Below are 24,634 nucleotides of genomic sequence, written 5' to 3' on the forward strand. Positions count from 1 at the left end.
TTCACTGCAAGGTACATCGTATTATTCATTCAAATTATAAACAAATGTCTCATAGGATATTTGTCAAACAGAGCTCATCTATCTTTATTTCTCACTGCAAAAAAGGTCTCCAGTTCAAGTTCTAGAGCCTTGAGGAAAATCTACCTATCTTTCTGTTGGAGGATGGGCTTGGGCTAAATACACAGAATGGAGCATCTGCTCTTTATAACTAGGTGTAACTCTTGGACACTAGCCAAGTTGCTTTTAACATTTAACTTGAGATACAAAGACTGTGTACTGTGTCACAATGTTTGTAAACCAGAATTCCTTAGGAGATATATATATATATATATATATATATATATATATATATATATATATATATGTATATATATATATATATATATATAACACTTTTATTGAAAGATGTCAAAGTCCTTGATAGATATTATCTTTATAATTCTCACAAGTCTTTTTAAGCATGTAAAACCCAAGAGATTATATTGTATCTTTATGAACAGCCATCTTTTAAATGGAGGCAGACCCTTATCTCTGGGGTCATTTCTCTTGTCAGGTCGATGGCCTGCAAGGTCACACATTAAAGTACAGGCATGCCAAGAAAAGAATCCTTTTCTTGGATCCACCCACAAGATCTAGCTCTCTTCCATATATACAGATAGCCCTAAGATAATTCAGTATAGGATATTGATTACTTTGTGGACTCTCACTCAAAATTTCCTATTGAAACATTTCTGGAAAAGAATCAAATATAAAAGTAATATGTAACTAAAAAACAGACAAATTTGCCACCTTGCTCTTAACCCCTCCTCTCAATCCTTGCCCCAGATGCTAGTACCATATTGGATATGTCTAATAGGAAACTAAATTTACCTTATAGCTTACCTTACCTTACTGCTGCCCCTCTCCTAGAATTTTTAAAGGTTCATAAATTTGCATCAATAATTCTTTCATTCCACAGATCAGTGGGGCTTGGAAAGGAATCATGCTGAGGTGTGACCAATAAGAAAAAGTCTTCCTTATCTGTCCTAGTATATAGTGGGACACATGAGACACCAACCTGCTGCTGGCAGCTTTTTTTAAAAAAAAAAATCTTTTTTGGCTCCAAATATTTACTATAGACCTGCCTTAAAGCAACTAGGATACCCATGACAGACTGACTTCTGAGCAGCTTTGAAATTTTCACCAACACTTTTATTAGTATCTATCTGTCTCTCTGTCAGTCTATCTATCTATCTATCTATCTATCTATCTATCTATCTATCTATCTATCTATCTATCTATCTATCTATATCTATCCGTATAAGATGTGAACTAACAAGTGGTGCAGTTGCTAACCAAGTGTTTTTTCCCTTTGAGCCATGCACCCAACCTATTTTGCTTTAGTTTATTTTCCTAGAAAAGCCTAGCATTTTTGCTCAAGCAGGCTTTGTGCCATGATCCTCCTGCCCCTGTCTCCTGAATATCTGGAATTATAGGTATGTACCACTACATACAGCTTCTTTTTTGAGAAGGTCTCACTAACTTTTTGACTAGACTGTCCTTGAACTTCAATCCTCTAATCTTTGCATCCCAAGGAGGTAGGATTACAAGTGTAAGCCACCATACCCCACCAACTACATCACCTTTAAATAGCCTCATACAAAATTGTAGGGACAATGTGACAAACTCTTTGCCAGAATATAACACATGTGTCTTCTAGTTTAATTTCCAGAAGAGTCCTTGTTCCTGAAACCACATGAGCACAGTCTTTACTGTGCTCTATTGGCATTCTGTCCTCTGGGCTCCCACTATAATTACACATTCTTTTATTTATAGCATTCTAGGCTTTCTTTGTCCTGCTTCTCCAAACTTTCATAAACTTCTACAAACCAGTTCCAATGGCTTCTGAACCACACCTTCAGGTAACTACTTTACTTCTTGGTACCAATTTTCTGGGTTAGTCAGCCTTTCCAATGCTGCAATAAGCGTCTGAGTAAAATAACTTAGAGGAAGAAAATGTTTATTTATGGTTTTAAAGGTTTCAGTCCATAGTCCTTTGGGTATGCTGCTTCTGGGTCAGTGGGTGATGGGGCAGAGTATCATGGCAGGAAGAATGTTGTAGAGCTTACCTCATGGTATATGGAAACAAGGGGGAAGGGAAAAGAAGGGATTAAATACAAACTATATTTTTCTTTCAAATCCATACCCTCAGTGATCTAGCTTATCCAAACACTTCCTAATATGCTATTCAGTACACTTCCTAACATGCTATTCAGTATGAACTCACCAATGCCTTAATCCATTGATTATGATATGCTAACTTTAAAGTTAGCATCCTTGTAATCCAATTATATCTCAATAATGCCATGGAACCAAACTTTCAGCACATGAACTTTTTTTTTTGCAGGGACACTTCATATTCAGACCATAGCACAAGGTAAGTACATTTGTGATTAATTTGAAGTTTGTCAATGTGCTCTGAAATGTAGACATTTTCTAGTTGCCTCATGGCTGAGTATGGAGTGACTAGTATATGTGAACAGTGTCCCTGAGTATGAAAATCTGATAAAGGAGGTCTTGAAAATCTTGATTAGTTAGTTTTCACATAAAATACATGATTGAAGACAACTCTTACTGTGTAGGAATTTGCTATCCCTGAGACTGGAAGTCCTTCCAGATAGCAAAGTATCTGAAATATAGAAAAAAGAAAAAAAGCTTGAATAATGCAGATAGAGAAATGTATAAACTGAGATATGTGATAAAAACAAATGTGAATTGTAGAATCTAGGTGTTAGGTAAATAAGCTTCATTATCCAATTGTTTCATTTACACTAGGTCTGAGGGATTTTTGTTGCTGGTGGTGGTGGTGGTGGTACCGAGGTTTGGATTCAGAATTTTGTGCTTTTACTCAGCAACTTAAGCTACATATCCAGCCCCAATTTTTTGCTGGTTGTTTTGGAGATGGAGTCTCACAAACTTTCCCACACGAGCCCACTTCAGCATCTTGAGTAGTTAGGATTATAGGTGTGAGCTACCAGCACCAGGCTTAGATCTGAGATTTTTTTATTATAAATGTTGAGGGGAGGAAAAGCTTTTTAAGATAGCTCTTGCCTCCCTGTGGCTTATAAAAGTTCAGCTTCTTATTTGTTTCACCCGCTTAAAGTCCTGACCTCTTGTAATTCTGAATGTTACTCTAGTCTTATTGTACAATGTCACTAAATAGGCAAAGCCAAACAAAAGCATGCTGTGAATTAGGTAAGTTCTGTATTCAATTACTATTTATCTTTATATACATTCTCCCTCAGATTGCTGCCTAACATACCTGCACACACACATACACATTTTTTATTAACTGGCTTGCACAGTCATCTTTTCCATTCACATTTTTGTGTTCTAACCCCTCATATGTTAGAATGAAGGTTTATTTGATGATAGGGGATTTACACAAGTAATCAAGTTAAAATGATGTTACGGAAATAGGCACTAACCCACTATGACTGGTATCCTCACAAAAGTTAGAAATTTCACACACACGCTGAGAGAGAGAGAAGAGAGAGAGAGAGAGAGAGAGAGAGAGAGAGAGAGAGAGAGAGAGAGAGAGAGAGAGAGAGAGAGAGAGAGAGAGAGAGAGAGAGAGAGAGAGAGAGAGAGAGAGAGAGAGAGAGAGAGAGAGAGAGAGAGAGAGAGAGAGAGAGAGAGAGAGAGAGAGAGAGAGAGAGAGAGAGAGAGAGAGAGAGAGAGAGAGAGAAAGAGAACTGTATGATGAGACACTGGAGAACATAGCCATTTATAAACCAAGCAACTCTTGAGAGTATCAGAAGGTAGAAGGAAGGTCTAGAGAAAGCTCTTTCCTAGTACCTTTAGTAGGTGTGTGGCCCCACAAAACTTTGATTTTGGATGCTGGTCTCCAAAACTGTGAGACAAATTTCTGTGTTCTAAGCACTCAATTTGTCCTATTCTATCATGATAACCCTAGAAAGTTAATACTGATATTAGAGGCTTTTTCCCTTGAACAGAGGGACTAGTCATCTAGTCAGTGCTCTTGTGGCCTGTGTGGTACCCTACCTGAACTTGCAATCATGGACAGGGTCATGAGTACACACCCATCAAAACTCTATAATCTCCAAATGCCTACATTTCTGAGAGTTCTCAGGAAGAAGCTCTGTAAGGATGAAACTTAGCAACAAGAAAAGAAAGGGGGGCTGGAAAGTGGCTCAGTGGTAGAGTGCTTGTTTTGAATGCATGAGGCTCTGGGTTCAATTCCTCAGAACCACATAAGCAGAAAAAAGCTGGAAGTAGTGCTGTGGCCCAAGTGAAAGGGTGCTAGCCTTGAGCTGAAGAGCTGAGAGACAGTGTCCAGGCCCAGAGTTCAAGCCCTATGACCGACAAAAGAAAGAAAGAAAGAAAAAGAAAAGAAAGGGAATTTAATCTTTATCTCACTGTTTCTCAAATCAGCTGGGTAGGCATTTGTTTTCCTTATTAGTGTCCATGCTGGCAAACAAGCAGTATCTTTTCCAGGAAAGGCTATAAATTATTACACAGGTTGACAGACAAATGCCTGACTTCCTCTAAGGTAGTACTCACTGTATAAAAGTATTCTAAGTTATAGTACCCATCTAAAATTTTTGTATCACCAATGCCAACCTCAGACCAGCTTTGTCTGCTTCTGTGCTAACATGGGAAGTGCTAAGGTCAGGAGGGTAGGTATAAAGATGATTTTCTGGTTCTATTTGAGGAACAATCAAATGGATCAGAACTTCATTTGAAGGTAGGTGAAAAGCACTTGAAGGCTCAGACTTTTCTGACTTGTAAACAAAACTATTCAGACTAAAGCCAGAAAGCTATTTCAGTAGAAATAGCTTTAACCCTTCCTGTGACACTCCTGTCAGAGTGTTGTGCTCCATAGGATCCAGTTTCTGTCAGGAGGTAACAGCACTAGTGTCACATAACAGATTGATGTAAACCTATATGCCCTATCACATCTCTGATCTCTGATGACTCCTATCCAAAGGTGAAAAATGAAATTGCAGCTATTAAATAGTAACACTCCTATGGTTCATGTGGAATTAGCAGCATCTCTTAATACTACAGCCATATACTCCATAGCTTATTATATGAAGAGAAGCACATTAATGCAGAAGTTAACTAAAGAAAAATATTTAGCTTTTAAAAAAGTTGGAGAAGGAAGTAACAGATGGTGACAGACGTATCTATTCAGTCTCATTATGAACAGAAGGAGGTGGGGGATCTCTGATTTCTTAGGATGCCAACATTCCAGGGATCCCTAAAAAATGTTTCTTGATTGCTTGGGTGGCTTCTCTAAAAATGCTGCATCCCAGATCCAACTAATTCAATTGAGATTCTAAGGTATTCTCTATTTCTAACTTATTTCCCCCTCTAGTAATTTTACTCCTTCCAGTTCTCCTCCTATTGGCTTATTTCTGAGAGTGATAACCAGGGCACAAAGATACTGGTCACAGAAATGTGGGATGAGAGTAGGTAGAAGTTAGTTAGGGTGCTTCCTTTCCCCGCAGAAGAAGCCCGCAGAAGCCAAAGGACTCACGGAGAGCCATTCAGATAGGAGAGAGTAGCATTTTTCAGAGATTAAGAATTTAGAAATTTTGTACTCTTAAGCAGTTGTGCTTATGGTGAAAACTTGTTTTCCTAACACACACAGCATTTCCAAAATTAGCAAGAAAGGATAACTGTTTTCACAGAGTGCTTACTGCCTACAGATCTCTACGTAATTCATCTGCAGCGAGCAGACAGAAAGAAGTCGTTCCTCACCCATGCTTGCACATTCTGTGATTTCAGTTACCTACCTACTGTAGTCCAAAATACTAGACAGTCAATTAGAAATAAAGAATTCATAAATTTTAAATTGCACACTTAAGTAGTGTAATGAAATGTCACACCATCCTTCCATGTTCTGCCCATGACCTATATCATACATTTGTCCAGTGTATCATCCATTAGCCATCTCACTTATCAGATGGTTGGCTGTAGTAGTGTTTATGTCCTAAGAAACCTTATTTTATTTAATAGTGGTCCCAAAAGCATGGAAGTAATGATTCTGGAAATTAGGATGTGCCAAAGAGAAGCTCTAAAGAGCTTCTACTAAGTGAAAGGTGGAAGTTCTCAATAAAGACAGAAATAATAGTATTCTGAAGTTACAAAGATCTATGATTAAAAAAAAAGTCTTCTCTATGTCAAATGTGGAAAAAATCCATGCTAAATTTGTCACACTTCAAAGTATAAACTACAATAAATACTTAGATAATGTGGAAAAGACATTGAATACATGGGTTGAGATATGGACAGACTACATATTCCAATTGATGGCAGTGTACGGAACAAAACATAATATTGTACAGAACTCAGCTCTTACCCATAGTTTCAGATATTCTATAGAGAGTGTTTTGAAATGGAGTGAAACCTCCAATAGATAAAAAGGGACTATTGTATTTTGGGGATTTCTCCTTCTCTCCTCCTCCTTTCTCCTCCTTTCTTCCTCCTCTCCTCTCCTCTCCTCTTCTCTCCTCTCCTCTCCTCTCTCCTCTTCTCTTTCCTTGCCTTCCCTCCCCTCCCTTTCCCTCCCTTCCCCTCAACAATATTTTACTTTCTCTCATATATATGAGAGAAATTATATAAGTAATTTGGGGAAAGTCGAGATGGGTAGTTCAGGATGAGTGCAGTTTTAATAATGCATTTATTAAAATATAGTTCGTGTTTATAATTTGCTATTTAGAGTATATAATTCCTGCCTCCTCCTCCCTCATGAATCATATGCCTAGCCCTTTTGTTTTCATTTTGTTTTTGAGATTGATTCTAAAAATGATGTTTAAAATCTATAGACAGACCACCATAAATATGCCTGATCTCATCTGAAGATGAAGCTAGAGATTTTCTGGTGAATATATTGTTATGATGGGAAGGCAGTATTCCTAGAGAGGGCATCAAAGCTCTGTGACCCCATCCTCATTACCTTGTCCTACCTGTTTCTCCCACCAAACTATTCTTGAGTCATATAATTCATGATAAAACTATAGTTGGGAATATAGTACTTTCCTGAGTTCTCTTTGCAAATCATTGAACATTAACAGGGGTCATTGGGACCTGCAAGTTTGTAGTCAGTTGGCCAGAAGTACAGCTACTCTGGGGAACTCACTTGGGACTTATGTCTAAAGTATAGTCCTCTGGGATTGTCTTGATTTATGGAATCTGTGCTACTTTCATGTAATGTCATAATCTAATGAAATTGCTGTGTACCTAGACTGTGTCAAAGAATTATCAATAAACATATTTATTAATTCTTATCATTTCAAAGTAGATTGGGAATAGTTTTCTATATTTAGGATCATATAATCTAAAAGTAGGAGAGTTGTACTACTTCATTTGCTGTCTGACTGCATTTGTTTGTTTGTTTATAATTGTTTCATCTACAATCTCCAATGCAATGGCAATGTAGGGTGTAAATGACAAGAGTAGATATTTTTAATTTAAATATTATGTAACCTGTAGGCTTTCATAGGTTCCTCTTGTTGGGTTGAGAGAATTCCTTTCAATTCTTAATTTGTTGAATATTTTTTAGAATTAAACAATGTTAATTTTATCAAGTGTCTTTTAAGCATTGTTTAAAATGTTTTTTCTTTGTCCAATTAATATGGTATATTTATTAATTTATGTTTTTGTGTTAAAATAACAATTCTTGAAATGGTCATGGAATATAATCCTTCTTATATGTCACTGAATTTGATGTTCCAGGATGTCCTTTTGGGCTTTTAAATTCATATTCATAAGGGATATATACATATTGAGTATACATACATTATGTGACAGAATTATATACATAATTGTTTTACATAATTGCTTTCCAGACCACTTAAAAGAAGGAATGTAGAAAGATGCAATTATACTGTCTGTTATAATTATCTACATAATTACCTGCAAAGCAGGTCTGCTAGCAACATATTTGTTTAACTAGAAGTATCTCTATTTCATCTTCGTTTTTGAAAGCTAGTTCTGTGATAAGATCTGATCCTTAGTTTCTTAACTTTCAACACTCTAAATGTATTATCTCCTGCCTCTGGCCTTATTATTCTTTAATAAGAAGTCAACTGTTATTAGGATTCTCTGTGTATGATAAATTATTTTCCAAAACTGCTTTCAAGAGTTTCTCAACCTTTGGCCTTTCCAACATTTTGACTACAAACTATCAGGGAATGAAGCTCTTAGTAATTGTTTTTTATTACAGTGTATCAGAGAATGAACCTTTTAGTATTTGTCTTAAAGTTCTTTGAGATTTTTAGATGCATAAATTAATGCTTTTTAAATTAAATTGGAAAAACTATAGCTATTGTTTTTTCTAGTACTATTTGCTATTGCTGTATTTGCTGTTTGTTGTTGTTGTTGTTAGTTTTGGATATTGCTTTTCTCCTCCCTTCTCTCATTGTAGTACTCTGAGTTAAGAACTAGCAAAGTTAATGTGATTTAAATCAGAGCTCTTCAGTCTAAGCTTAAATTATTTCCAAGCTAGGAATGGTGCTGACTCTGTAGGCCCAGTGCTCATAACCTAGCTCTACATTAGAATTGCCTGGGGAGGTATAAAAAATCTCAAGCAGAAACCAATTACTTCAGAAGTTCTGAATTGGGTTCAGAGACTAGTAGATTTTAAAGTTCCCCAGATGATTCTAGTGTTCAGATAATTTAAGAATCACTACTATGCAGTAGACCTTTTGCTACCATGGATAGCTGGCTCCAAGGAGACTGCTATTGAGGAAACACAGTGAGTACTCAGGATGAATAGAATTTAGTATTATTTTATGGATACTTGGTTTATTTTTCCCATGACACCACCCAACTTTCACTAATGATACATCACCTTTCAACAAATCTAAAACTTTCACCACTTAGGCATATCACATGCCTATTTTTTTTTTTTGCATGGGAGGATTGCCATAACTTTCACCTTTCTTTGGAGATCCATTTTCTTTCTGGGAGTAATATTATTATAAAATAGAAGATGGGTCAGGCGCCAGTGTCTCACACCTGTAATTCTAGCTACTCAGGATACTGAGATCTAAGGATCATAGTTCAAAGCCAGCCCAGGCAGGAAAGTCTGCGAGACTCATCTCCAATTAGCCACCAGAAAACTGGAAGTGGTGCTGTGGCTCAAGTGATAGAGTGCTTGCTTTGAGCTGAAGAGCTCAGGGACAGCACCCAGGCCCAGAGTTTAAGCCCCACGACCACCAAATAAATAAATAAATACATACATAAATAAATGATAGGGAAATGTTTAGCAAATCACCCAAATGATTTAAAACAACTGATGATAAGGTGCAACTGACTAAGAGCTTCTTTGTATTATTTGAGCTGTATAATACTTCTAATTTTTGAAATTTCTTATGCTATTTATTCATTTGTTTTTTTTAGATTACTTCATTAAAGTATGTGTAATAAGTCAATGAATAAGGTGGACTTACTGTATGTGGATGTTGAAGGCTGAAGTTGTGATCACAGGAGGGTTAGAAGGGAAGATGTTTAGCTCTCATGCATGTATGAAGTTTTTCTCTTTAGGAAAATATCACCCATAAATTCTTCTTCAAGCTTCCAGCATTGGATTAATACATTTTGATACTAAATTTATTGTGATATTACCTTACATTTTGTACTATGCTTATTTTGAATAAGGTGATACTTCTCCATTAGACAATAACTACCATTTTTAACACTGCAATTTTTCTTTCAAGTAACATTACTTTATAATGTGCACATTTTATTGATATAGCCTATCCTAATAGCTATCCTAATAGGCAAACATGAGTATTCCTATTAAATATAAATGAGGACTGTTCATGGGGAATAAGAACTTTTTAGAGAGTTCTCATTCTAAACAAGGGAAGAACTTCTGTATTATATATTACCACACCTATGTTAGGATTTGTGTTATTCAGCTTTCTGTCTCTATAACCAATATTTGAATCAACATATAAAGATAAAGTTTTATTTTGACACAAAGTTTTGGAGATACCAGTCAATAATTGGTTGGCTCTGTTGCTCTGGGGCCTATAATGGGATATCATCATGGAAATATGTATCAGCATGAAACCATTCGCCTCATAACTGGCAAGTGAAAGGGAAAAAAGAGACTAGGTCACACAAACCCCCTTTGAAGGCATGTTCCCATTGACTCAAACACCTTCACTTGAGTCTCACTTCTAAAAACTCCACCATCCCAATACTGTAACACTGAAGAACAAGTCTTAACACATAGACTTTGGGAGGGGGACATCTAAGATCAAAACTCTATCAGTATTTAATTTATATAAATATATTCTTATATCAATTTAAAATTATATACTTGGCCAGGTGCTGGCCTTATACTTATAACCTTAGCTGCTTAAGAAGGTGAGGTCTGAGAATCACAGTTCAAAGCCAGCTCAGGCTGGAAAGTCCATGAGACTCTTATGTAGAATTAACCACCAGAAAACAGGAAGTGGAGCTGTGGCTCAAAGTGGTAGAGGGTTAGATTTGAACAAAAAGAGCTCAGGGACAGCACCTAGGCCCTGAGTTCAAGCCCCATAACTGACAAAAAAAAATTGCGTGTGTGTGTATATGTTTAAAAGACCAAAATATATCATCAAAAATACAGATGAATTGACAAATGTGGACTTTTTTAAATTCAAACTGACACAAGAAGAAAATATCACATAAAACTGAAAATAAAGAAAAATATTAATAATATCCAGTCCACTGAGGATGAGGGAAAATGGCTAGATTTATTCAGAGCTGGTGGGAGAGTTTCACACCATCTAAGTTGTCTTCCAGTACAAAATCCTGGGAAGAGTAGTCATTCCTTTGTTTGTCAAACCTGTAATATCCATTTACCAGTTTCCCCAAGGATCTATCCTAAAGAACTGATGCGTACACGAACAATGATGTTTATGACAGCATAATGTAATTAATAGCAACAACAAACTATCAAAATCTATGAGAACAGATTTAGTTAAATAAATTATGATACATCCAACCATAGAATACAGTATGAGTGTGTAAAAATTCCATTTATGTATAAATTATTAAAAGTCTGTACTTACATTAAAATTTAAATGTATGTCAAATTGTTCACTTTCCCTATATTGTTTTACTACTTTTCCTGTGCTCACATATAATCAGCAAAAACTGAGTAACAAGAGAAGAGGTTATTTCTGAATTACTTATCTGTGGTCTAGCTCCTCAGGCTCCTGTCTGTTAAGGCTGAAAGACTTGTTTTACTAATCTACTGCATGCCATTCTAGCATAAGCAGCCCCTTCTTATATAAAATAAGGTTAAGATAGAAGAGGATATTCTTCTTCATTCCACACTCCAGGCACTGATGGCTCATTCGTGTAATCCTAGGTACCTAGGAGGTCTGAGGACCATTGTTCAAAGCCAGTCCCACCAGAAAAGTCCCCAGTTACCACTCAAGAACTGGAATTGGAGCTGTGGCTTAAAGTGGTAGACCACTAGCATTGACCGAAGAGCTCAAGGACAATGCCCAGGCTCTGAGTTCAAGCCTCACAACTGTCAAGAAAAAAAGAAAGACTCTATACTAATCCAGAGATAGTGGTGTCATGGAGAAGCAGTGGTGGTAAGTGATGGAAAAGCAGCAGTACTGAGGGAGAATGAGGCCCAACTGGGGAGACAACATTCATGCTCAGGAAAGATACACAGCAGGAGTTTATAACTGATTGGATGTTCTATAGATTCTCAGGAGGACTTTAGGGAAAATATTTCAGCAAAAGGCAATACTGAAGTTTGAATTCAGGGCTTCTCAGTTTTCTAGTCTGGTGCTCTACCACTTGAACCATACCTCCAGACCTGTTTTTGCTGGTTATTTTTGAGATAGGGTCGCATAAGTTTTTCTGCCTGGGCTGACCTCAAACTTCAATCATTCTACTCTCATTCTCCAGGTAGCTAGAATTGTAGGCATGTGTCACAGGGGCCCAGCAGGTGTAATACATTCTTTTTAATTGAAATGAAATTTATTTCACAATGTTTGCAAGTCAGATCATCCTAGAATTTAAAGTATTACCAATGACTTTCTTTTAGAAATTAACCAAGAGCTCCAGCTCTTACAGTTTTATATCAATTCTCCCTACATTAAGTTGGAACTTACTAAACAGACTTTCACAATATTATTTGAAGTGTAATTTCAATCAAGTACACAATAGTACTAGTGGTTAAATGGTAAAGGCTCAGAGGAAATATTTTTGCAGGTTAAGTGTCAGTTTTCATGCTACATTTATCTTCTAGATATTCACCTATTGCATTTCTCTCACTCATCCCATTATGTTCATTATAGAGAATCTTAGTGCTCCTTGTGTGCCTCTTAAGCACAGAATATAGTCATGATTTAGCATTTTTTTCTACGCTACTACAGATAGTATATAATAAGGAAAGTAGAGCTTAATTCTCTCCTGAAAACCTACTTGATAAAACTTATACTTCATCTTCCTTCCCACTTCCTCCAAACTACATGGAATCTATTTTATATCTATTTTAAATATACTAAAATCCATGGAGAAAGGTAATTTGAAATCTGAAAATACACTGATTGATTGTTTGGTGCTGGGAGTCATACCTGGGGCTTTGCTAGCCTTGCTAGACAAATGCTAACCTCTGAACTTACAGCCCAGACCCGAATATCCATCTATCCATCCATCTTTCCCACCCACCCTTCCTCTCTGCCCTATCTTTGTCAAGGTGAGTACATAACCACTTTCCTTTTGTGCTGTTTTACACCTTTGTCATTGATATAAAACAAAAAACCTTCAATTTAAAAGTATTCTGAACAACACAGAAAGTACATATGTATTTAAAGTTATAGGTCCTTTGAATTCATGATGAAAGATGAATTACTCCACTTAATAAAAGACAGTGTGGACTTTGAATACTTGTGCTTGACTTTCCTTGGAGAATAAATAAGTCCTAAAGAATGACAGCTTCCCACTTCTGGGATGTGCACTAGCTGTTATATGGGCTAGCTAGTCCACTTTGCTGAGCCCATAGCAAACCATCTAAAAAAAAATCTCATTCCACAAAATGTGGTATTTTTATCATTTTATCACTATATAATTTGATACTAAAGATTATTCTTTTTCTTGCTAACTTTGATGAGCAAGTTTGTTAACCTCCATACAGTGATAATACATTCTTTATAATATAAATAATATGCTTTTAAAATATTTAAAATGTAGTAGGAAACATGGAAGATTATAAATTCTCCCCGTGAATGAAAAGAATCAGGGTAACAAAAGTAAGATTATATTCTGAACAGATAGAAGAAGTACCATCAGGAATAAAAAGAGGTCATAGGACAGCTAAAAACATGGAGAAACTGAAGATGATGCAGAGCAAAGTAAACAAAAACAAAACAACAACAACAAAAAACCTCCACAGTTCCAACCCCAGCTTCTTGGAGGTCAGGGAACTGGAAACCACAAATACAAGGTAAACCAGGCAACTCTTGTGACAAAACACTGGCAGTCCTGGCTGTAGTATAAGCCTTCAGTTCCAATAAGACTTAAATCATGTGCAGGGATTCGGTGTGATAGTGATCCTCTCTGTCTGCCAGTCCAGCACTGGAGAAGAAATCCACTGCATTGTTCCCCATATGTTAGAGTGCTGTAGCCAGGAGACTTCTTGAGAGGGGTTTCTGTCATTTGAGACTGAACTACTCTGACCTGAAAGCAACTAATAATCACAAGTAAAGGAGCCTGGGGATATGCTGCCACAGATCCTGGTATGCTGCCACAGTATCTGTGTGAGAGACAGCCACAGGAGGAAGTCATAGGGAAAGAGACAACAGACACAGACCTGTTGAAAAGTTTGAGCAGCAGAGAACTTGGGCTATAGAGAGCTGGTGGCCAGTGGTCCTATAGTAAGTCGTAAGAAGGAAGCCAAGGCACCTGTGGGTTACCATGAAGATTGACAGCCCCAAACCTGATGGATTTCTCCACTTTTGGAGCTAATTCTATGTCTCCTGTGGTTTGTTGCATGGCAGTACTGAGAGCTCTGAGCCAAGTCCAGAAAATTTCTTGATTTCTCCAGACTCTTCCTTCCTAAAGGAAAGTTTATTGCTGGGCAGAGTTGAAAATCTTGAAACCAGTAGGCAAAGGATCGGGTTTTCTCAAGCTCTTTCCATCAAATACACAATTCTGTACTTACCATGCAAACCATCCGACGCACTTAGAGGATGGTCTTCAGCTTGGGTATATGCTGTTTGTGTGTGAACAAACTAGGGGTAGGGCTCTAGAGGAAGTGGGAACCTTCCCAGACCAGCCAGCTTCTGGTGTAAAAAGAAAGGAAGCTCCTGTCATGCGAAGAATGAAGAGAGACACTGACAAGCTACTCTCGACCACCTGAAACTGCAATGTTTTACTTCAGACCCCAATTCCAGGAGTTCCTTATGTCAGGTCCAGCCATTGCCTCCTGTATGCCAAATAAAGAGACACAGTGAAGGCCAAAGAAAGTAGATTATTTGGCATCCCCGAGAAGATGGCACTTAGGAACATCTTTTTACAGTCTTCAGGAGTACAGACATCATCAAATAGGGAGAATTGGCATAAGGTAAATGTGCATAATTAAAACAGTCCCAAGTCACAGGTGTGGACTTGTCTTTGCCTCTAAGGAGGTTCACAAAAAGTTATGATTACTTCACGAGGGGAAAGGAAAAAAGTCACTGTTGTCTGGCAAATGGTCGTTCTGAACTTTTAGCTGTTCTCTTTTATCATTTTGCCACAAGATGATAACATGGCACTGCCTGTCAGTAGAGCTGACTTTTCATCAATAAATCCCTTCCTTCCTGGAGGTGGTTACCAAGTGACCACAGGAAAAAATGGTTTACATCAAAATCACAGATGCAAAATGGTGAACTGGATGCCTAGCTTTTATCTTGCTTTCAAGAGCCCCCAAAAAGAAGTATGGGAGTTGCCTATTACATGGCTACATGCATTGCCAACTGGTATAGTGGTGAGTACAGAGAAGAACTACAATAGAGTCCAGGAGATATGGGCCATCATTTCTTCTGGCAGAAGCCAATATTAGAAGACCAGAGAAAGTGCTTCTCCAAATCATCCTGTATTTTTTTTTTTACCAGTCTTGGGGCTTGAACTCAGAGCTCAGTTCTCCCTGAGTCTTTTTGTGCTCAAGGCTAGCACTCAACCATTTGAACCACCATTTGATTCATTCTGAGTGGGGCAGTGTGTGCCCTTGTTAGGAAATGTCAGGAAGAGGCACACATTAAAAAAAAAGTCAACAAAAATAGTGAATTCAATCATTGCCATCAATTTCTCAAAAAAAGCATACTTATTATATTCTGCTTTTAATTAGTACAAGATGGTCAGCTATTTTGACAAAAAAAACTCCTCCCCAAATAACAACAGCTGTTATCAAAATGATTATAGCAAAATGAAAATCTCAAATACTGTGTCTTCTGCCTTTTTTTTTTTGCCAGTCCTGGGGCTTGAACTCAGGGCCTGGGCACTGTCCCCGAGCTTCTTTTACTCAAGACTAGCACTCTACCACTTGAGCCACAGTGTCATTTCCTGCTTTATCTGCTTATGTGGTACTAAGGAATCAAACCCATGGCTTCACTCATGCTAGGCAAGCAATCTACCACTAAGCCACATTCCCAGCCTGTGTTCTGCCTATTTTAATGAAATGTATTTGTTAGTGATTTGAAGCTTTTTTAGGACTGAAATCTCCACTTTTAAAAAGAAGTGAGTTAGCTTTTCAAATGGTGTCCTGTTCTTAATATTTAATATTTACTCCATCTTCTGATTAAGCCACTGAAAGTTCCTGGCAAAATGCATGTGTGGGAGAAAAGTACACTAGAAAAATCAAAGTCGTTGCAATTTGGCTCAGTCTGGACAAGCAAATTTTCCAGAAAATGAACATGGTACTATGGCTACCAAGGAGGGATGAAGAGAATAAGAGCTAGAATGTCATGTCAGGATGCCCTGGTAGGATGCCACAAATGAGGGGGAAGGCTGAATAAGCAACTGGAACGAAGGAGAGAGAATAAAGAAATTAGAAGGAAATTGAAGATAATGGCAAAATTTGTAAAATGGAGGGAGAAGCTGTAAAAATAAATGAATAAGAGTTAAATTCTGCTCTCCATTTTTTTTTTAGACTGGTCTTAGCCAAGAGAATCAAATAGTACCTCCCCTGGCACCAGGACAAAGAGATTCTGCTCAGGACAGGAAGGGGAAAAAGCCTCACATGAGTAGCTGAATCACTGGGAAGCACCAATCTTTCAGCTAATCTTCCTCTGCCTGTTCTTCACAAAGCTGCCCAGAAACAGTGTCATGCCCCCTTTGGGCTTCTCTTCTTTACCAGAGATTGAGAACCTTCAGGATCCTGTAAGCATGACTGTCTGATCAAAATGTCACAAAATTGTGTATCATTATCTCTCTTTTTGTCTTTATTTTTGTACTAGCTATAATACATTTTTAATTTTTAACTAATTGATTTTTTTACTGTTTCTCTCTTCTTTTCCTCAGATGATATCCTTTCTATTTTTTGATGTCTTCCTCACCAACATGACTTAAGTCTTTGTATGGGGCTCTGGCAGAACCCAAAGCTCTTTGCAATAACTTTTCTCTTTCCCTTTTTCTTTTTATTGCTACAGCTAATATTTTCTTTTTAAACATCCATAGAAAACTCATTCCCCTCAGGAGAGTGCTGGGGAACATAATGTTGTAAAACTGAGCTATACTCTTTTATATATAAAAATACTGACCTAGGTCATAGGCCCTCTTTTCTCACCTCAAAAAATAATATGATCATAAGAATTTATAAATGTGGAATCTCAATGTTTATTTAGTCAGTGTTTATCAACTCCTCCAGGGAATACTCTTCCATGTGCTAGTAATACAAGGGTATGGGCATCACCCTTGTCCTAGAAGAGATGCTGTCATTTGGATCTGGGATGTCTCTCAAAGATCCATTTATTGAAGGTTTGGTCCAAGCCTATGGTGCTATTGAGAAGATGTGGAACTTTTAAGAAGTGTGATGTACCACTAGAAGGTTAGGCCATCGGAAGTGTGCCCACAAAGGGAACATATTGGCACTGGCCCCTCTATCGCCCTGCCATGATTAGGCATCCTCTGACACCAGTTCTCACTTGGTGGCCCAAAGCAATCAAGTCATATGAGCACAGAGTAAATCCTCTGAAATTATGGGCCCAAATAAACTTTGCCCCTTATGAAGTAAACAGTGTCAGTAAACTAAATAGAAGACCTTCATTTGCCAGATTTGTAAATGTAAAATTACAATATAGAGGAATATGTACAATAGAAGTATGTACAAATATCATTTTGTTCAGTGGATGTCATGGAAGATGCTGTTATCCAGACAAGAAAATGCTTCTAAAAGAGATTTTGAGTTGAGTGTTGGAAAGTAATTAAAGTCACATGGGGAGTACAGAGGACAGGACCAACAACTTTAGCAAAGTATGTCTTAGGCATGCAGTTCATAAAGATAATTAGTAGAGACTATAGTCACAGTGGCAACAGAACCAAAAGATGGATAAATATACAAGGTGTTGAAGAAGTGGAATGAGAGGTAGAGTTCAATAATGCAGAAGAAGGCAAAGATGACTTTGCAATGACAGATCTCTAAGTAGAAATGTAGTCTTAGGCGTGATTCAGTCTCCTTTCTGACTCAATGCAGAAGGCCTGTTCTTCTGTGCATTCTTGAACCATGACCCACCAGTCTCAGCTGAGACCCTTCTAAGGGGTAAGTAAGACCTTTTAGCCTCAAAGAAAAACAATCTGCTTATTCCAGTCAGCTTGAATTTCGAATTATTTTGACATGTAACCCACATGCCTTTAAATTCCACCTACTCCTCTAAATTCTTTAACCAATAAAAAATAGGTCTATTTTCCTAGGTCCCAGAATGAGACATCTAGATTCTTAGAAATAGTTGTTTTGTTCTCTCTTTAGTCTTCTCCAGTCCTCTTCTCTCATAGCTTCAAGAAAAGTCTACCATGTATTCAACCAGTCATTATTTATTTATCTCCAGAGGTTGGATTTATTACACATATTTAGCACAGTGACCTTCAAGCATGAAACTGTTGTTACCACATCAGCCTCTTCAGAAGCCTAACAAAACAGTAGAAGAAAAAAATAAATGGGAAACCAATATTGTACCTCCTTAAAATATCATTCACCAGGGCTTCCTCCCTGCTTCCTAGGGATTTATTTTTTTTAATCACTTAGTCATTTTCAGCAACAGATCTGATCATGTACAATGCAAATAATGTCAGTATTAGACTGACATCTAATATTAGAGCTAAAAGTGAAGTTTGAGATGACCTAGACAAATCCATTTATTTCACAGAGGTGGCAGCAGATGACTACTTGATGAAAACAAGTAATCACATAACTTGTTAAAACTATTAGGAAAATAGTTTATGGTCAGGTAGATACCTAAGGTTACAGATTCATACCACATATACTGCTTCCAAAGGAAAATGTCATTATATTGAGGAAATCCGGTGGGCATGACACTAAATGAATAGTGCAGTATCTCTAGTGGTGGCTAACTACTTATATACACATATATATGTATGTATATATGTATATATGTATAATATGCACATATATATGTATTATTCACACATATATGTATTATACATACATATGTATTATACATACATATGTATTATACATACATATATACACATATACATACATATATAAACATAGGTATTATACATACATATATATACATATACATCCATATATATGCAGGAGAATTAAAGAATAAAAAGATTAAGAATTAAAGAAAAGCCGGGCACCAGTGGCTCATGCCTGTAATCCTAGATACTCAGGAGGCTGAGATATGAGGATCACATTTCAAAGCCAGCCCAGGCAGGAAGGTCCGTGAGACTCTTATCTCCAATAAACCACTAGAAAACCAGAAGTGGTACTGTGGCTCAAGTGGTAGAGCACTTGCCTTGAGCTGAAGAGCTGAGGGACAGTGCCCAAGCCCAGAGTTCAAGCCCCACGACTGACAAAAAAAAAAAAAAAGAATTAAAGAAACCTTTGAATTAAAGAGGCTTGAACTAAAGACTTCTTGTTTTGCTCATTGCTAGCATTCTACCAGGCTTCCAATCCTACATTTTTCTTGTTAGCGTCATATGAACTCTGATATACTTTTCTGTTCAGCCTGGCTTCAAACTGCAATCCTTCAGGTCTCCATCTCCCAAATAGCTAAGATTATAAGCATGAGTTACCAGCACCTGATACCTATAATCTTTTGACATCATTAAAAAAACAGACCCAATCATGACCTTTGATGGTGATGAACTGCAGATACAGCTTAGGCATACCACACAACAATTCCAGTCTTTTGCTTGTTTTTAAAATAGTTTCATTTGAACACAGTTATGTGTACCTGTTCATAACAAGTTGTCTAAGGGAGTGGCCACTTCACAACGTAACAGGGTTGACAGTGACTATATGGCCCACAAAGTCTAAAATACTTGCTATCAGACCTGTACAAAGTTTTGAACCCTATGTCTAGATCATTATTACCAACAGTGTGGCCCTTAGCAGCTAGTCCATTAATTATTTATCACTAGTTTGCATTAACATATAGCCCCTACACCAAAATGTAAATCAACTGTGTCACTATGATGTCCTTTATTTTTATTTCTATTTTGGTGCTGGGCATGAACTCAGGGCCTGGGTGCTTTTGTTTTCAAGGCTAGTACGCTACCACTTTGAGCCAATTCTGGCTTTTTGGTGGTTCATTGGAGATAGCAGTCTCATTAACTTTTCTGCTAAGGCTGGCTTTGAACCATATCCTCAAATATCATCCTCCTTAGCCATCAGGATTACAGATGTGAGCTACCACCATCCAATCCAGCTAAAGATGATGTCCTTTTTGTAACAAGACTTGCTTTTCTTTTCTCCCTTCTCTTCCCTTTCTCCTTCCCCTTCCTTTTCCTTCTCTCTACTTCCTTCCCTTCCTTTCCCTTCCTTTCCTCCCATCTCTCTCTCTGTCTCTTTCCCTATCTCTCCATTCTTTATTTGAAAGAAGTTTTTACTATCTAGTCCAGGTTAGCCTTCGGAGTGCTGGAATTTCAATGGAACACAGCATCTAGCTCTGTAGCAAGAAGAGTTTCTTGAAGGAAGCAGTGAATAGATTTATATGCTGATGTGAGATCTTTGTGTTTCTATGGATCAGCACTTTCAGGAACCCTGACTGAACTAACCTGGTGACACTTGAACTTACTTTGAGGAAAGTACTAAGTGAATGACATTTCTGGCCTCTGTGGCCCATAGAAATATGAAGAGCTATCAGTTAGCTTTTGCTGTTTAATAAACTCCCCCAAAACAAACTATAGTTCAGCAATTTAGACTGGGCACGTCTTAGTGCTTCTGGCCTTCACCAGGCTCCATAGATCTTCCGGTTCAGCTTGTTCATGCATCTGTAGTCAGTTAGGGTCAGCTGAGATGGGTGAACAATGATAACTCAGAATAGCTTTTTGCTCCACAAGGACTCTCTTAATACTCAGGTTATCTTGTGTAGGGACATCTAGAGCAGAAGAAGAAGCTCTAAGGCTTTGGAAATATGTATTCAAAACACACAAAATGTCACCTCTCTCACATTCTTGGCCAGGTCAAGATATAAGAATAGCTCCCTATTGGGGGTTTTGAAAGACTCTGCTTCTGGATGGCACTGCAGCCATTTTGGTCCATGAACCACAGAAGAGGGAAGATAAAGATTACTGTTTCTCTTCACCCTTTTCTTCTTTTTCAAATTTTGGTCAAATTTCACAGTGTATTCTAGTGGTTCTTACATTGCTCAGTTGACCTAATTCAATTTTAGAATTATGTATAAACTTTATGAAAGACTGACATCTAAAACTGTACATTGCAGTCACAGTAAGAGCAACAGAGCTGGCATCAGTGGCTCAAGCCTGTAGTCCTATCTACTCAAGAGGCTACAATATGAGGATTAAGGTTCAAAATCAGCACAGACAGAAAGATCCCAAGACTTTTTCTGGAAGTAGAGGTATAGTTCAAGTAGTAGAACATCATCAGTCTTGTGTGAATAAAACTAAGGAAGGAGGGAAGGAAGGAAGGAAGGAGATGGAGGGAGGGAAAGAGAAAGAAGGAGAAAAAGGAAGGAAGAAAAGAAGGAAGGGAGAGAAGAAGGGAGGGAAGGAGTGAGGGAGAAAACAACTGAAACAGCTGCTTAAGTCAGGAAGTCCAGTCCCTACTGCCATAGAATATAATCTTTATACCATATGAGATTATAACATGCAAATTTCATGCTAAACATTTCTATTGGGAATACTGTTTAAAATATGAGTTTATTATTATCAGAAAACAATGAGCTAATTTACCCTGTCACTTGGATGATACACTTTGCTTAGGGTGAATTGCTATATATGTTTGTTTTATTTGTTCTAGGATAATATACCTGCAAAAGTGTCTGTTCTCACAAACCTTTAGGTGGAAGAAAAGAACAAATGGAGGTTGAAAGTATACAACTTATTTTGTCATACCTAGACATTTATCCTAAGGTCAGTGCACTTCCTTAGGGAAATTAATTTCACAGACTACTTCTAGGGAATGGATTCTACCTCCATTGCACTCTTAAGGTGGTATGAGATGTTTGGTGCTTCAACCATTAAGTTTTAGAAGAAAGACAATCAATGGGGATCCTAGGGAACACATATCATTTATTAACAGGAATGTATATACATGCAGTTAGGCACAGAATTTTGGGCCTTAACTGACATTTATAATGTCTCTTTTGAAAACCTTGTCTCATTCTTATTATGTGAGTCAGGCTCTGTTGCTCCTTAGAGCTTATATACAAATGTCACCTTTAGTGCTCTGTGAAGCTCTCAGGAGCTAAACAACCTGATTTTATTACAGTTTAGAACTCATACTTGTCTTTGAGATATTAAAAACATTGTATCTAACCTTCTGTCCTGCTTGACTTCAGTAAGCCAATACGTGTGTGTGTGTGTGTGTGTGTGTGTGTGTGTGTGTGTGTGTGTGTGTGTGTGTGTGTGTGTGTGTGTGTGGTCTGTTATGGGGCTTGAACTCAGAGTCTGGGTAATGTCCCTTAGATTTTTTTGCTCAAGATTAGTGCTCTACCACTTTGCACCACCATGCCACTTCTGGTTTTCTGGTGGTTAATTGGAGATAGGAGTCTGATAGACTTTCCTGCCCAGGCTGGCTTTGAACCATAACCTTCAGATCTCACCTTCCTGAGTAGCTAAGATTACAGGTGTGAGCCACCAGTGACCAGCTAATTAGCCAAATTATTATTGGATACTATTTCCCAAGAATCACTGGGAATACCAAACAAGTTTTCCTTGTTCCAGAGGTATACCCTGGCTTACAACCTCCCCCCATCAAATGACTCTGAACTGCATATACGCAATCCTGAAACTTCCTCTTTTACTACTTCACCACCAAGAAGGCCTGGAATACTTCGTTCCAATCCCTAAAGCAGTTATTGAGACTAGGCTCTAACTCTTAACAGACTTTTCTGGAAGTGTAACAAATAACACATGAGATTTTTTTCTGCTAGTTTAAGAATTTATGCCAGATATAGTAGTTCTCAGAGTCTACAGACAAAGATTCTCTGCAGGAGTCCTCAGCTGGTTATCTTTCACCTGGACCCCCAGCAGTTGACATGTTAGTTGCTGACTTATGTCCTTTATGAAGACATAAGTTTGAGAGATCTTTGAACACAGCGTCTTTTCCCATTTTTTGAGGTCCTATCACACAATGCCAAGATAAAAGAAATTTTCTCTTCTTCCTATTTCCTACTCCAAGATGATCTTTTATAGTTAGAATATCAGGGAATAAGAATTAAGCTCCAAAGACCATGGCCTGTTTCCTGCTTCACTGACATTTTCCAAGTGGCTGCAATAGTGCCTTGGTAGGATAAAGTTTCAATAATAATTGAGAAAGTGAAACAAATGGCTTGTTCTTCTTTAAAATATTGAGGCTTAATTACTTATGCCTCAGAGTTCATTTATTTAGTTCAGAAAAACACTAGAAAAAAAGTCTGTCTAATATGGGAATATATCAACCCAGTCTACTCATCTTCAGAGTCCAGCATAAGATAAAAGCATACCTTTCAAAGTTGCTTGCTGTTCCCCTTCCTGATCTCCTCTTTATGAATGCTCAGCCAGAATGACATGAAATCACCACACAAGAACAACTTTCAGACACAGTGAAGTCTATTCAGTGTACATACATGAAAATGGACCCAGGAAAATCGACGGGATGAGTTGGGCTGAGAGAGATGGGGGGAAATGATGAAAGGAGAGTCACTGATCAAGACACATTATTCTCACAAGCCCACATGTTGAACAAAAACTATTTTGTACAACTAAAGATAATAAATATACAAATAAACAAATGAAAAGGGAAACTAAAAAAGAAATCTAACTCTGTTTGGAAAAGAAACATTTTTCTAAAGGATACAATCCAAAGTAATGCATTTCCATCCTCAAAGTTTAACTCCTCAAAGGCTTAATCTCAAATTGAACTTTGACTAAATTGCCATAAAATATCTAATATAGTGATTATGTCTCAAAGTTAAGTACTGGCTTTTCTCCAAAATGAAATCACAAAGTCCATGATTACAGGCACAGAAACACTCTTTCATTTCAGATTGGCAGTTTTCCTTCTTCACAGACATCACATTGTCCAAAAAACTATCTTGGAGTCAAATTTCTACAGAGCACACACTGGCTAACTCACTGTCTAGACCATAAAACATAAACAAAACCTTCATTAGAGTACAAAATACCCTCTGCTCTGAAGCAGCAAGTTGCTTTCTTTCCCCTTGTCACTGAGGGACTTTTCAGTAATCTACATTTACTGCCTTCTAGGTGTCCATACTGTGTGGTGGACCTTTGTTTCACCAGCTTCCAACCCATAGCTTCATGTTGATGAAGCTCTGACACATCAATTCTGGAAGAGTGTCCCATGTTTCATGAAAGATTACTGTCTTTTCTATCAAATCCAATTATCTTTTTCCTATACTGTTCTGCTCTGTGAGGCTTTGAAAATGTGCCTTTCAGTGGGAAAAAGCAAGGAAAGAGGTGACATTGCCCAAAAAGTAATGTACTCATTACCTGACTTATGTAACTGTAACACCTCTGTATATCACCTTTATAATAACAACCAAAAATAAAGAAATTTTAAAGAAAAGAAAATATGCCTTTCAGATCTCTGACTGTGGGCACCCTTTCATGTAGTACTCTGAAATCCATGGCTGCATTTGAGCCCAAACTCATAGTTCCTTTGGACTATGCCTAGCTAGAAACGGAGCAAGGCAGGAATATTAAGGCAATTATGCTCCTGAGCAACAAAAACAATCATCTGACAGGCGGCCTGACTCCACAAATTCTCTGTGACTTGACAAACTGTCTTACAATTAACCCAAGTCTAAGATAACTTCTCCAACTTCCCTTCTTTTCCTATTTTTCACCAAAGAATCAAACCAGAGTTGCAGTTTCATGGTTTTCCTGACTCTCATTCTCTATTTCCCATTCACCTTATTTTGTCCTCATGGGTTTTAACACCTAATAAGTCTCTTGCTCCTTCCTTCTATTTTGTATC

General features: G+C 37.6%; 1 long non-coding RNA gene across 2 annotated transcripts in view; it reads right to left on the reverse strand.

The window, feature by feature from the left end:
* LOC138809213 (uncharacterized) overlaps positions 1-24,634 on the reverse strand; it is a 118,229-nt gene that overhangs the window by 52,013 nt on the left and 41,582 nt on the right. The window contains exon 1 of one of the 2 annotated variants that reach the window (XR_011366750.1): positions 23,139-23,220. The exons of the other annotated variant lie outside the window; for it this stretch is intronic. This is a non-coding gene — a long non-coding RNA (uncharacterized lncRNA). Of the gene's footprint in view, positions 1-23,138; positions 23,221-24,634 lie in introns of those variants that run through there. 2 annotated transcript variants of the gene reach the window in all.

This window comes from Dipodomys merriami, unplaced genomic scaffold (assembly GCF_024711535.1).
Source record: "Dipodomys merriami isolate MVZ:Mamm:240054 unplaced genomic scaffold, mDipMer1.0.p SCAF_49, whole genome shotgun sequence".
Classification (NCBI taxonomy): domain Eukaryota; kingdom Metazoa; phylum Chordata; class Mammalia; order Rodentia; family Heteromyidae; genus Dipodomys; species Dipodomys merriami.